This window comes from Ceratotherium simum, chromosome 4 (assembly GCF_057802395.1).
Source record: "Ceratotherium simum simum isolate JZ-2026a chromosome 4, ASM5780239v1, whole genome shotgun sequence".
NCBI classification, from domain to species: Eukaryota; Metazoa; Chordata; class Mammalia; order Perissodactyla; family Rhinocerotidae; genus Ceratotherium; species Ceratotherium simum.
In genome coordinates, this window is record NC_141903.1 from 1,127,211 (window position 1) to 1,140,970 (window position 13,760).

General features: G+C 53.4%; 1 protein-coding gene across 1 annotated transcript in view; it reads left to right on the forward strand.

Annotated features, from left to right (window-relative positions):
• Positions 1-6,113: 6,113 nt before the first annotated feature.
• RASGEF1C (RasGEF domain family member 1C) overlaps positions 6,114-13,760 on the forward strand; it is an 87,165-nt gene continuing 79,518 nt past the window's right edge. Inside the window, exons 1-2 of the mRNA XM_087429192.1 lie at positions 6,114-6,178; positions 7,064-7,368. The gene's annotated coding sequence lies outside the window, so the exon portion shown is untranslated. The remainder of the gene's footprint in view (positions 6,179-7,063; positions 7,369-13,760) is intronic.

The window sequence follows — 13,760 nt, forward strand, 5'->3', positions numbered from 1 at the left end:
GCTCTCCCGGGCTCCCCACTTCCAGGACCCCTCCCATCCACTTCCCTTCATGCAGCTGCATGCCATTCCTTCATTCATTGTCAGCAAATGCCTCCTGAGCCATTCCCATGTGCCCTAAATAAGACACACAGCCCCTGCCTCTGGAGTCTGTACTCTGGAGCCACAATCAAATACTTACTCCGGCTGAGTTGACAACTAAGGACAAGTTGCCTGGGTGAAGGACCTGATCCTGTTGATGCCACCACCAAAGGACAGCTCAGCTCTGACCCCTTCTCCCCGCCTCTGTCCTCGCCGCCCCTGCACACAACTTACACGTGAGGACAGCACTGTGTGGCCTCCACTCCTGTCCAGCTCCCACCTGGCCTTCACCTCACCCCAGAACGAGCCTCCTCGGCTGCAGCCGTGACAAGGTCACGGCTTCCGTGGCAGCCTCCACGGGGCCCAGCTGACCACACGGGTGTTCTCAAGCTTGAGCCCCCACTGCCATGCTGCTCACGCACATCTTTCCTGTTACCTCGTCCAGGTGGCCAGCGCCACATTAGGACATTTGGATGTCAACACCACCTTCTGTGCCTTTTCTGCTGGTCGATTCTAAACAATTGAAGGTCAGCAGACCATGTTGAGGCTGTGACGACGGTACCACTGCTGCAAGACGCAGGTTCCCAGGCCCCACCCAGATCCTTTGACTCTGAGGTCTTGGCAAGGTCTTGGGCATCTGTTTTTTAAAAAAGCTCCCAGGGAAGGCTGAGCACATGTCTACTCTGCCCCGTCATGGGCCCTGTGGAGGGCAGCAGCCCGATCCCAGCCTCCCTGCCTCCCCCACCCCTACACAGGGCAGCCAGAGGAAAACATGGAGGGTTCGGGCCCCAGCTCTGCTGTGCCACCTGCACAAGTTGCCTGCCCTCTCTGGGCCTCTCTCATGGAATGGTGTCTTAGTTTCCCATTGCTGCTGCCACAAATTACCACAAACTTCATGGCTCAAAACAATACAAGCAAATTATCTCACAATTGTGTAGGTCAGAAGTCCCACACGGTCTCCCTGGACTTAAAGCAAGGTGTGGGCAAGGCCGCTTCCTCCTGGAGGCTCGAGGGGAGAATTGGTTTCCTTGCCTTTTCCAGCTTCCAGGGGCTGCCCACATTCTTTGGCTCATGGTCCCTTCCTCCATCTCCAAAGCCAGCAGCCGAGCCTCTCTCTGACCCTGCTTCCACCCTCCATCTCTTTCTCTGCCTCATCTTCTGCCTCCCTCTTCCGCTCTTAAGCACCATGTGATTACACTGGGCTCACCCTGATCATGCAAGACAATGTCTCCACCACAAAGTCCTCACTAAGCCACACCGACAAAGTCCCTCTGCTGTGTGAGGTCGCCTGGCCACAGGTTCCAGGGTTAGGACATGTTCTCTGGGGGGCCATTCTGCCCACCACACTGGGGGGTGTCACCCTATACCCCTTTCAATGAGCATTTCCTGAGGTGTGCCTCATCCTCTGCCTGCATCAGCATCACCTGGGGCTCTTATCACAGGGTGGGGGCCACCCACGCCCCAAACCTGAGTCTTGATGGGGTCTTGGGGTGCTGCCTTCCCTTGAGTTCAGGTGATTCCTACGCACCGTGACACCCAAGAGCCTGGATCAGTGGGATCTCAAGTGTGGCAGGCGCTAGGGGACTCTGGGAACTCTGGGTTACACCATCATCCCCCACCAAGAAATGACACCACAGCTTCTTTCAGGAGCTGTTTCCCCGGCCTGCAGACTTAGGCCCAGTAAAGGCTCCTCTGGACCTCAATCTATGCCTCGGGGACACTTTTGGCTCCACAAGGGGGCCAGTGAACTAGCAGGCAGCAAAAGAAGTCACTGTGCCAGCAGGGGTGACCACTTCCAGGTAGGCTCCAGGCTGGCAGTGCTGCCTGCAGGCGAGGGGCATCTGGGAGGGGGAGAGGAGATGGTGACCGCATGGACTGAAGGTGGGACCGAGGAAATCTGAATGTTCCAAGCAGGGACCTCGGCAGGCAAGTTTTGCCCCCTGTGCCCACCTGCACTCAGCACACACGTGTGCCACACACGTGCACCATGGACGTCCATGGGACACATACCGTGCATACACATACACACACCATGCACACACTCTCTCTCTCCCTAGTCTCGGTCCAGACTCGGGGGTAGTCAGGGCTCTGCTGTGTACACAGTAATTAAACGTGCTGTCCTAGTGCGTGCAGAGTGCTGTAATAAAGTACCACAGGCTGGGTGGCTGATAAATAACAGAAACTTACCTTTCACAGTTCTGAAGGCCGGCAGTCCAAGATCAGGGTGCCAGCATGGTCGGGCGCAGGGGTGAGCCCTCTTCTGGGGTGCAGACGGCTGTCCTCTTCCTGTGTGCTCACCTGGTGGAAGGGGCAGGGGAGCTCTCTGGAGTCTTTTATAAGAGCACTAATCCCATTCATGAGGGCTGCACCCTCATGACTAGTCACCTCCCAAAGGCCCACCTCCTACTGCCATTGCCTTGGGGCTTAGGATCTCAACGTGTGAATTTGGGGGACGTGAACACTCGGCCCACCGTGCCCCCACCGCGCTGGCTCTGTGACGACCTTCGCCGGGAGCTTTGCCCTTGCAGTGAGCGTGGGGAGCTGTCACCAGAGCCGAGGACGGACACGCTGTGGGTGCACTAAGAAAATGCACTGGCCAGAGCCCACAGTTGTCCTTGCTGTTCTCTGATCTTTCTGGCGACACTGCTTGGCAGCCACTCGGTGTCAGGCTCCTTCCCAAGTCACCTGCTCCAACAGGGCCAGGAGTTGGGGCTGACGTGCTGCTGGGGCCTCGCAGGTTCCAGGCACTGAGTGTCTGTGTGGCTGGAGTCCCAGTGTCTCCTTCCTTCACCTGGGAGGGCCCACACCAGCCTCTGCAACCACATATCCAGCTGCCTCTAGACGCCCCCCAACATCCCCCTGCCCCCACAGTCTCTGCAGATCCGCTGTCCACCTGGCCAGACCCTAGCCACCTCTGCCACTTCTCACACATTCTCCTCATCTTCCCATCACCATCCTGTGGCCTCTCCTCAGCCACAGCCCTCAGGGCTGCCCCCAGCCCTCTGCCCCTACCCAGGGTCTGTACTTGTCAGCTGTCCCCTGCCCATCACCCTCACCATGTCCACCTTCAGTGCAACAGCTCCAGGGACAGCCTTCTCAGCGGACAAGGACCCCTGCCCCGCCTGGCCAGTGCTGGGCTAGTGGGGCTAACTCAGGTATGTGTGTGGGAGGTGCCATCCGGGCTGTGGGCAACCAAGGCAGGGGCCAGGGGTGCAGGGAAAGGCCTCATGGGTGCCAAGACCAGTACCCCTGGGGCAGCAGGACCACCTCCTGCTGGGCCACACGCAGAGGACAGAGTCCTAGCCCCTCCCTCCCAGGAGGCCCCGACCTGGCACTGCCCCCTCTCTCTGGGCTCCTGCACTCCTCCACCCCCTCCTCCTCTCCTTTTTCCTTCTCACAAAGATGTGAAGCACATGCTGGCCACAGGGCCTTTGCTCCTGCTATCCCCTCTGTCCAGCACGCTCTTCCCACAGATCTTGTGGGGCTGGCTCCTCATTTAGGTCTCAGCCCCACCCCCACGTGCTCAGAGGGGCCTTTCCTGAGCCCTCCATCTAAAGAAGCTGGCTATGCTCAACAACCTCATCCTGTACTGGTTACTTTATGGCACTTAGTGCTCTCTAAAATGATCGTTTCTATTATTCTTTTGTTTGTATGGTTAGTTTTCAGTCTCCCTCTGTAAGCTGTGGGGAGCCCCGTGTCCTGCTCACTGCCGTACCCCAGCACCCAGCACGGTGTGAGGCACCCAGGCCTCAGGAAATAACCACCAGAGGGATGGGGGCAGGGAGGCTGAGCTGACAGCTCTCGGGAAGGTTCGCCCTCTGTCCCAACACCCGACACCCTGGGGATTAGCCCCTGGGAGTGGGAAGGTAGGCTGGGCGGGGCAGACCAAGGGGACTTGCTGGGCAGTGTGCTCTCAGGGGGGCCGGGGAGCGGGCTGGGGAAATTCGGTGCCTATGATGGGCCAGCCCTCTCCCAGGGCCCAAGCCAGTGTCCCCCAAAGCTGGGGCTGGCTCAGGGGAGAACTCCACACTGGCCTCAAGGAGCCACCAGGGGTGCTGGCCACACCACACGTGCACCCTCAGCACAGACCCCACCTCCCGTGCCACAGGAGAGGACGCAGGAGACCTCAGGGGACACAGCTGTCTCCCCTCACCACAGGGCAAAGCCCTCCTCACCTGCCCACGGGGGACACAAGCTGTGGCCACAGGCAAGCCTGCCCTCAGGTTCCAGTGGCTCTGCTAAGCACGGCCCCTGCACCCAGAACGCCGGTCGTGCCTCAGTGGCCCCTAGGCCTTTGCTCACAGGGGCAGGGTGGAGTGGGGAGAGCCTGCCTTGCTCCCCCGGGAGGCCTCACATGGCGGCTGGGGAGGGTGTCCCCACCCCCCCCCGCCGAGGTCTCTCCTGCAGCCTCCTCTCCCTGAACACAGCGTGCCTCTGGGAGGTGCACCTGGCCTGACCTGAGGGCTAGGGGCATGGGGCGGGAATTGGAGAAAACCTGCCCGCCTGAGGACTGGCCCCAGCACCTGACCCCGAGGCTCGTCTCTCTCTTAGGAACCCCCTCCACCCCTTCACCACAGCCTGGTTCTTGGCATTGGTCTCAGGCATCCTCCCCCTGGGGCCAGCCTCTGGCCGTGGGCCTGTCCCAAAGCTGTGCTGCCTCCCTGCCCAGCCTGCCCAACCCACACCAGCCCTAATGCATTTGTGTGCCCCAGGCAGGTGCCTGCTCTCTCCAGGCCTCAGTTTCCCCCACTGTGCAAGCACAGGCTGGACTCTGTGGTTTTTACTTCTCCAGTCTTCTGGAAACAGCCCTCGGGGCATGCTTGGAGCAACACTGGAGAAGCTTGGAGTATGCTTCACGCCCACCTCCAGGGAGGCAACGCATAAGCCTCACTGTTCAGGTCTGGGGAAATGGCCTGTGTGGGCTCCTCCAAGCCTGTGTGCAGCAGCCCTGGGCTCCCGCTCAAACTATCAGGCAGATGGGCTCTTTCTGAGGGTGTCAACTCAGGGCCACTGGGGGCCATTCTGCCACAGAGAGTCTGGGAGATGTGGAGGTGGATTTCTATTCATATGTTTAAGCACCTGGATCTAGCTATTCCTGAAAGCAGCATACCTCGGCTTCTTTTATGCTTCATGAGCCAATAAATTACTTTAGCTTAAACTGGTTGGATTGGGTTTCCTGCCACATCTTATAGGGCAGCTCCTGAGTGAAGCAGAGGACAGATGTCCTGACCTCTATGCCGGGACAAACCAGGAAACTTTTAATGTCCAGGTGGAGCCAGTTGAGGAAGGTCACTGGATCCTGTTCAGGCCTTCTCTCCCATTCTAAAAGTGAAAGAGCACACCATTGCCCTCCTAGCACCCCAATGTTTTCAAAGTGGTGACCCACCTCCCTGTGGGCCAGTTCCTTCCTCCCTCCCTCCCTCCCCTCGTAGAGCACTGAGGTGGGGGGGACGCTGCAGTCTTCCTCGCTCCCTTGATGCCCACCTTGCACCCACAGGACTCAGAGACACAGACAAACCACACCTCAGTGGCCATCGCAGAAGAAGGAGCGCCCCAGAGGAGTGGCCAGTGCCCAGCCTTGAGGAAAAGGGGTGAACCGGGTCTTGGGTGCCAGGGGTTTATCAGGCGAGGGCGTCGGTGGGGGGCAGTTCGGGCGCAGCGTCGGTCCGCCAGGAGCCGGGCGCAGCGGGCAGCGTGTGATGCTTGCAGTGGGTCCTCGCCACGGCGGCGGGAGGCGAACCGGGCGGAAGGCCCTGAACGCAGAGCTGGACGCTTGGCCTTGACCCTGATGCCTGGAGCGGAGCAGAGGCCGGGGGGGGCAGGGCCGCCCGGGTCGGGAGGCCGCAGGAGGCGAGCGCGAGAGCCGCGCGGCTGGGGCCCCCGCAGCCCCCCCCGCGCCCCGCCCGTCCCTCCCGCGCTCCCCGTGCGGCCGCGAGGGGGCGCCGCGCCGCGCTCTCCGGGCCGGCCAGCGCACGGCCGGCTGCGTCCCGGAGCCCCGCGGGCGGCGGGCAGCGCCCCGGGTCGGCGGCGCCAGGGCTCTGGGCGGGCGCGGCGGCGCTGCCCATGGGCCGGGCCCGGGGTCCAGGCGCGCCGGGAGCCGGTGAGTGGGGCCGCGGCCGAGGGGGACACGGGAGCTGCGGGCCGGGGCGCGGGGCGCGGGCGCCGGGGAGGGCGGGGCGCGGAGGTGCCGGGCGACGAGGTACGGGGCGGGCGTCCGGGCCGCTGCGCGGGGACGCGCGGGCCTGACCCGGGGCGCACGTGCGCGCGGTCACAGCGCGCGTGGCCGGCCGGCCGGCGGAGCCCGGAGCCGCGACGCGCGGCATGGGCGGCCGGCGGGGCGGGGCGGGGGACCGCGGGAGGGGGCCGCTGCGGGCCGGAGGGTGTCCGGAGCGGCCCGGGGGCGTGCGCCGGGCGGGGGCGGGGGCGGGGAGGGCACCGGCGGAGGGCACACCCCCGGCCGCCGCTGCGGGAGACCGGCTGTGCCGCGCGCCCCCCGCCTCTCCGCTCGGCGCGAGGAGCGAGCTTCTTCAGCCACTCAGCTGGCAGGAAAAGCCAGCCTGGACCCGAGGCCTCCAGCCCGCAGTGGACCTCAGTTTCCCGGTCTGTGACATGGGAACAGCAGGGCTGCCCTGCCCCGTGCTTGTGAAGAAGGGAAAGGGCCTGTCCACGGGGAAGAGTGTGGTGGGCTCTGAAGCTGGGACCGGGTTGAGGACAGCATCAGTGCTCCCATCGGAGAGCCTGCAGGGACAGTAGTCAGCGCAGGCATCTGGCTGTGTCCCTCACGCAGTGACAGCGGACGGGGTCAGGGGACCCCTAGTGCACTCCGCTGTGTGTTCAGGCGGGGAGGGGAGACCTGGAGGGGAGGAGGGCAGGGGATGGTCCGACCCTGCCCCATGCTCAGCGTAGGGGGCAGTGTGGAAAAGACAGACCTGGCAGCTTGGGGAGTCGGAGGGGTTCACCCAGCCCCCTCCCTTCTGCTTCCTAGCCCCTGAGGCGGACGTCCTGCCGAGCTTCAGGAGCCGGAGAAGGGCCCCAGGAAGATCTCCCGGCCGGGCAGATGCGGTGCCCCATCTTCCAGCTGAAGTAACTGAGGCTTAGGGAGGTGACGGGACTTGTTCCAGGTCTCAGGCCCGCGAAGTGGCAAAGCCGGGGTTTCAGCCGTGGTAGGACTGGCTGCAAAAGCCGTACTGCAGCCACTGTGCCGTGCGACCAGGGAGTCCTGGGGTTGTCCACTCACTCGCCCAGAGCATTAATTGTCCACCTACTGTGTGCTGTCTGCTCCCTGCCCCAGTAAGTGCTTACAAGCAGATGTGGGAGAGGGAAGCTGAACGAGTAATCGAAGGGAAAACCGGGTCATGGCAGAGAATAAGTGCTAGGAAGAAAGTAAAACAGGGTAACAGGTGGAGGGAGTCTGGGGTGGGGCAGAACCTCACCCTGGTCAGAGAGGGTGTCCCTGAGCAGTGACCACTTGCTCTGATGTGAACAGAAGGGCGGAGTCCGCAGGAAAGGTCTGAGAGAGCAGCAGGTGTGCGGGCCCTGAGGCTACGGAGGGTGGATAGGAGGAGCTGGAACAGAGCCTGTGAGGGGAACTAGGGGCTTTGGATTTCCTCTGGGTGCAGTGGGCAGTCCCTGGAGGGTTTGGAGTTGAGTGTTAAACGGATGCTCCTGAAGCAGGTGGAGAGGACTTGGGGGCAGGAGAGGAGCAGGGAGGAGGCTGCTGGAGTTGGCCAGGCAGAGCCCCGTGGACCTGGACCAGGTGCTGATGAGGTGGTGGAGAGAGAATTTTGAGGAGGAGCCAACCGAATGCCGGATGTGGAGTCCACCCCTGGGGCTGCAGCCACACAGAGGCCTCTCTCCTGCAGGGCCAGGTGCAGTCGAGTTTTCAGCCGTGGTGACTGGGAGCCTGGTTCGGGCTCAGCACTGCCCCACTCCCTGCACCCCACCCCCAGTGGTCACTGCGCCTCTCGGACCTCCCTGTGCCCAGCGCGGCGTCCGCAGAGATCAGATGGGGTGCTGCGGGCTGTTTGGGCTGGATATCAGGCTGGCCTCTGCATCCCTTTGACATATCCCCATAAGGCTTTGAGCATTGGTCCAGCTCTCACCTGTACTTTGACCCAAACTTGTCAGCCATTTCTCCAAGAAGCCTTGGCACCTTTTAGTGGGGTGGGTTTTAGAAACTGGTATCTGGGCATTAGATGTGCTCATTGCTCCCTTGGTGTCATGGCCTTCTCAGTTGACTGAGCCAAGAAATATTTTTTTTAACTAAAAATTAATATTTCCATCTCCTTTTTCCCACAGTAAGAAACTGGTTCCCCCAAACATCAATATATTTCATCATTTGCTTAGTCCTAGCATACACCCAAAATAAATTTCTGAATCACTGCATCCAAACCACTACTAACGACAACCTGCCAGGTCATGTTCAGGATTTCTTTGGGTGTGTGGTCAGCGCTGTGTGAGTTTGGTGTCACTTTAATATACCAGTAGCTTCACTGTTTCTGTTTGCATGCAATTTGTTTTTTCCTTTTAGCTTTTATGATATAATTTTATTTTTTGAGTATGTAAAACATTTGCATGGTTCAAGGTCAAAATTATAAAAAAGCTGTACTCAGAAGCCTCAGTCCCATCCCTGTCTCACGCCGTGGGGAACCATTTGAAATCATTTCTGCCTTATTCTTCCCGGGTTTCTTTTGCAAAACAAGCCAATTATGCATTTTCACAAAAGTTAGCATATACATCTCCTTTGTATCTTGCTTTTTTCAATTAAAAATATTTCCTGAAAATCCCTTCTTAGCAATTGGTAGAGACCTTCCCACTCTTTTGTCAGCCCCGTGGTGCCCCATTGTATGGCTGGACCGCTCCTCCTTCAATTCGTGTCCTGTGGATGGACACTGGCGTGTTTCCAGGCGTTTGTTATTAAACTAATGGAGTAGGGGATGACCTTGCACGTATGTTGTTTGTGTTTGTGGAGGTGTATCTCTAATTCCTAGAAGTAGGAGTAAATATGTACTTATTTTGTCAGCTCTTCCCAAATTCCCCTCTCCCCAAATTCTGCACTCCCACCAGCAACCTCTGACCGGGTCTATTTCCCCCCACAGCCTCACCCATCTGAGAGCCAGGAAATAGTACTTCAGTGCATTTTAATTTCACATTTCTCTTATTATGAGTGAAGTTGGGCATCTTTCATATGTATATGAGTCCTTTGATCATCTTTTTCTGTGAATTGCCTATCCATATATTTTGCCCATTTCCTGTTGGATTTTTGGTCTTTTTTTTTCCTTAGATACTGAACCAAGTGGGCTCACTTCCTGGTGAGTTAAATAAGACTACACCAGTGGAAGTTGTCTTACAAAGTAAAGTGTATTTGCAGCACATAGGAGGCCGTGAGGAATCATTTCCAAAGTCACTGCTCCCTAAACAAAGGAAAACGGAAACTTTTATTTGGTTGAGGAATGAATATTCAAGGCAGAGGCGGGTATTCGCTTGCACAGGCTCTGTTGGAGAACTGCTTCCACACAATGAGGCCTAAGCTCCTCCTGGAGAGATCTCTGCACTAAAAACAAGGCAAAGGTCATGGGCACAGCTCTTGTGGTGAGGCTTGGTCAGTTGCAGGATGGCTGGTGGTTACATCTCCTTAACATACAAAAGAAAAAGAAACAACTTGGAAAAACAGTTAATTGCTTGCAAACCCACCTTTGAGTTTCTCAGGCACCTAGTCAGTGACAGTTTGTTTAAAGAAGACGTTAGGTGGGCTGGCCCTGTGGTGTAGTGGTTAAGTGCGCAAGCTCCGCTGCTGGAGCTGCTGGCGGCTGGGGTTCGGATCCCAGGCGCGCACCTACACACCGCTTGTTGGGCCATGGCTGTGGCAGTGTCCTACATAAAGATCGGCTCAGGGCCAGCCTTCCTCAGCAAAAAGAGGAGGATTGGCATGGATGTTAGCTCAGGGCTGATCTCCCTCGCAAAAAAAAAGAAAAAAAGCACACATTAGAGAGATTAGTGTTTTATTGTTGTTACATTGCAAATATTCCTCTCAGTTGTTTTTTTTTTTTACTTTGTTTATGGTGGGTTTTGCCATTAAAAGTTTTCTATTTTTATATAGTTGATTCAGTCACTTCTTTTATTGCATCTAGGTTTTGAATCCTAGTCAGGAAGGCTTTCTCACACCCAGTTGTGGAATTTACCCATGTTTAAATACTTGTTTGGTTTTGTACTTAGTTTATGGAGCCAATTTAATCTTTTTCCAGATGTCTATCCCTCTCTGCCAACACCATTTGTTTAAAAGGCCATCTTTTCTCTACTGATCTGACACACGCCTGTCTCATGTATTACAATCCTGACTCGGTTGGACCTACTTCTGGGCTCTCTAGTCTGTCTCACAGCTCTGTCTCTTCACGTGCTGGCTCCATGCGGTGGGGATTACGGACGCATCATTCTGTGTGTGTTTGAATAGCAAGGAAGACTTTATCCACGACTCTTGCAGTAGGGGAGAGAGATGGAGCTCAACACCCGTTGTTGTGTTTGAATATCTGATCGGGCTGGTCTCCCTTCCATGGCTTTTTATTTCAGGGGTTTCGTGGCTGTTCTAGTGTGTTGCTTATATTTTTTGTTGGGATCATATTAAATTTATATGTAACTTCAGGATAATTGACATCATTATGCAGTCGAGTTATCCAAAAACAAGGAATGTCTTTCTATGTGTTCAGGACTACTTAGTCTTTTATTTATTCAAGATGACCTTCAGAAGCGTTTTGAAGTTTTCCTCACATTTCTTGTTAAGTTTACTTGTGAGTATTTTATCGTGTTTGTTGCTATTATTAATGTTTTTTCTTCTATTATATCTTTTAACTGGTTATAGTTTTGTGTTTGTTATTTTATATCTGTCTACCTGACTAAATTTATTTTGTTGCTAGTTTTATCATTTAGGTAAAATGATAAAATGATTCAGATAGTTCAGGTATTCTGTCATCTGCAAATTGAAATAGTTTTACTTCTTTACTAATTTTTATGCATCTCATTGCTTTCTCTTATCTAATTAAATTGACTAAATACCTCTAATTCAATATTTTTGTTGTTGTTGTTGTTTATTGCAGTAACATTGGTTTATAACATTGTATAAATTTCAGGTGTACGTCATTATACTTCTATTTCTGCATAGATTACATCATGTTCACCACCCAAATACTAATTACAACCCATCACCACACACATGTGCCGAATTATCCCTTTCGCCCTCCTCCCTCCCCCCTTCCCCTCTGGTAACCACCAACTAATTCAGTATTAAATATTGGATATAATGGGCATCCTTACCTTGCTTCTGTCCTTGGTAAAATGGCCTCTAGTACTTCTTCCATTAAGAAAGATGCTGACTTGAGGATGGGGAAATTATATATGTATATAGTTACAGGAGTATCCGTTAATTCCTATTTTATTGGGTGGTTTCTTAAACTCAGGAATGGGTGTTGATTTTTGTTGAAGACATATATGGAGATAATTATGTGATATTTCTCCTTAGCACTATCAATAAGATGAATCATATTAATGGATTTCCTAATATCAGGTCCAGGATGAGAGTGAGGCAAATAATAAGACACAAAATTTATTAATATGATTAAGCCATCCTTGCATTTCTGAAATAGAAACTACTTGGGCATAATATGTTTTAATATGATTGTATTAGCTATCTATTTCTGTGTGACAAGTTACCATAAACTTAGTGGCTTAAAACAACACAATTGTTATCTCCTAGTTTCTGTGGATCCCAAGTCTGGGCACGGCTTAGCTGGTTCCCGCTGGTGTTGGCCAGGACTGATCCTCATCTGGAGGCTCAACTAGGAATGGATTTGCTTTTCCATTCACGTGGTTGTTGGCGGTATGGGGGAAGAGGGAGAATCCCCCTCTGCCCTTTCCCTTAAGGTTCTTATGGCTGGCCAAATAATTAACAAGACAGGTTAGCAGGAGAAAATAATGCCAAGTTAAATAACATGTATACATGGGAGAAACCAGGGACACTGAGTTTCTCCACACAATAGCAGAGATTCTCATCTTCAGCTAAAGACAAAGGAGGATGTTGGGGGGAGTCAGTTACAGGAGATTACCACTAAAGCACCATAAACAAGAGTAAGGTTATTATGCAGATTTAAGGCCTCACCTTCCACATTGATAAGTTTCTAGAAATGAGGTCATCCCCCCTCTTCCCAATACAGAGAGGGAGATACCTTTGCAACTGGAGATTTCCCTTATAAATGTAAATGTGTGTCTGGCAACTCCTTGCAGGGCCATCTAGAGAATGTGGCCAGAGAGACAGAATTTTTGATAAGATGGGCTTGTTGGTGCCTTTCCTATTGTAACATCTATTTTACATTATATTACAGACATCAGATAGTAACTCCTTCCTGGAACAGATCTTCTATGTCAAATTCTTTAGGCAGTTAGTGGGGGAGGTCAAATGTCCGTCAGAGAAAACAATCAAGGTAAAGAGATATATTTCAGGGTGGCCAAATCTTGATCTCCCACAGCAGCATTCAGTTGCTTGAGGTTGCAGGACTGAGCATTTGAGGGTTTTGCTGGGGGTTAGCTGGAGTCTGCCCTCAGCTTCTGGAGGCCACCCATAGTTCCTGGGGATCACCTGTGGTTCCTTGCCAGGTGGTCTCCCCCAGCATGGCCTCTTGGTCCATGAGGCCAGCAAAGAGTCTCTAGAGTAAATCTACCAGCAATTTGGAGTCTTCTAGACAGAGTCACGGAGGTGCTGCCCCATCAGCTTTGCCGTCTTCTGTTGGTTAGAGGACACTCCAAGGGTCCAGCCACACTCAAGGCCATGAATACCAGGAGACAGGGATTGTGGGCGCCCTCGAGTCTGTCCACCACAGTGGGGTTAGATTCTGTTTGCCAATATTTATTTTTGCTAGTTTCCCCAGTCATCCTCAGTTTAAAGAAGCTTAGCTTCTGTGGTTCTTCAAGAAGGGCTCATGAGTACAGCATCCCTGATCTCTTTCATGTTGAAATTGTTCTGTACCCTTGACACCTGAAGGATAGCTTGGCTGGTTATAAAATCCTGACTCATACTTTCCTCGAATTTGTTAAAATGTTGTTCTGGGTTGTAGTGCTTACGTGTTATTGTCAAGAAGTCTGATATAAACATACTTTTCTTTCCTTTGTGAGTGACTTGATCATTTTTCCTGGAGCTCCAAAGGATTTTATTTTTCTTTACTTTTGAAGTCTAATCATTTTACTAGGAAATGTCTTGGACTTGATCTTCAGTATCAGTTTTTCTCAGGTACATGAGGGCCCTTTGAATATGCAGCTTCAAGTCTTCTTTTATTTCCAGAAAGTTTTTTTGGATAATAATTTTAAATGTTAATTATTTTGTTTTTCTTCTTCAGGGATTCCAGTACTATGTCTGTGTGCTAGATCGTTTTTGCCTGTCTTCTGTAGCTGTCACTTCCTCTATGATTCTCTTCACTACTGTCTTTATTTCAGTTTTGTTTTGTAGTTGTCATTCATTTGCTCAATGAGCATTATTAAATTTTCAGTCAAATCTATTCTCCCTAAGAGAGCTTCTAATTTACTATTCATTTCTGAGATGATTTTGTCTTTTTCATTTTCTTTCCTGAGTTTGGGCAACTCCGGTTTCACATTTACCTAATTTTTTTTGTCCATTTCTCTTCTGAGTTTTGTAATTTATA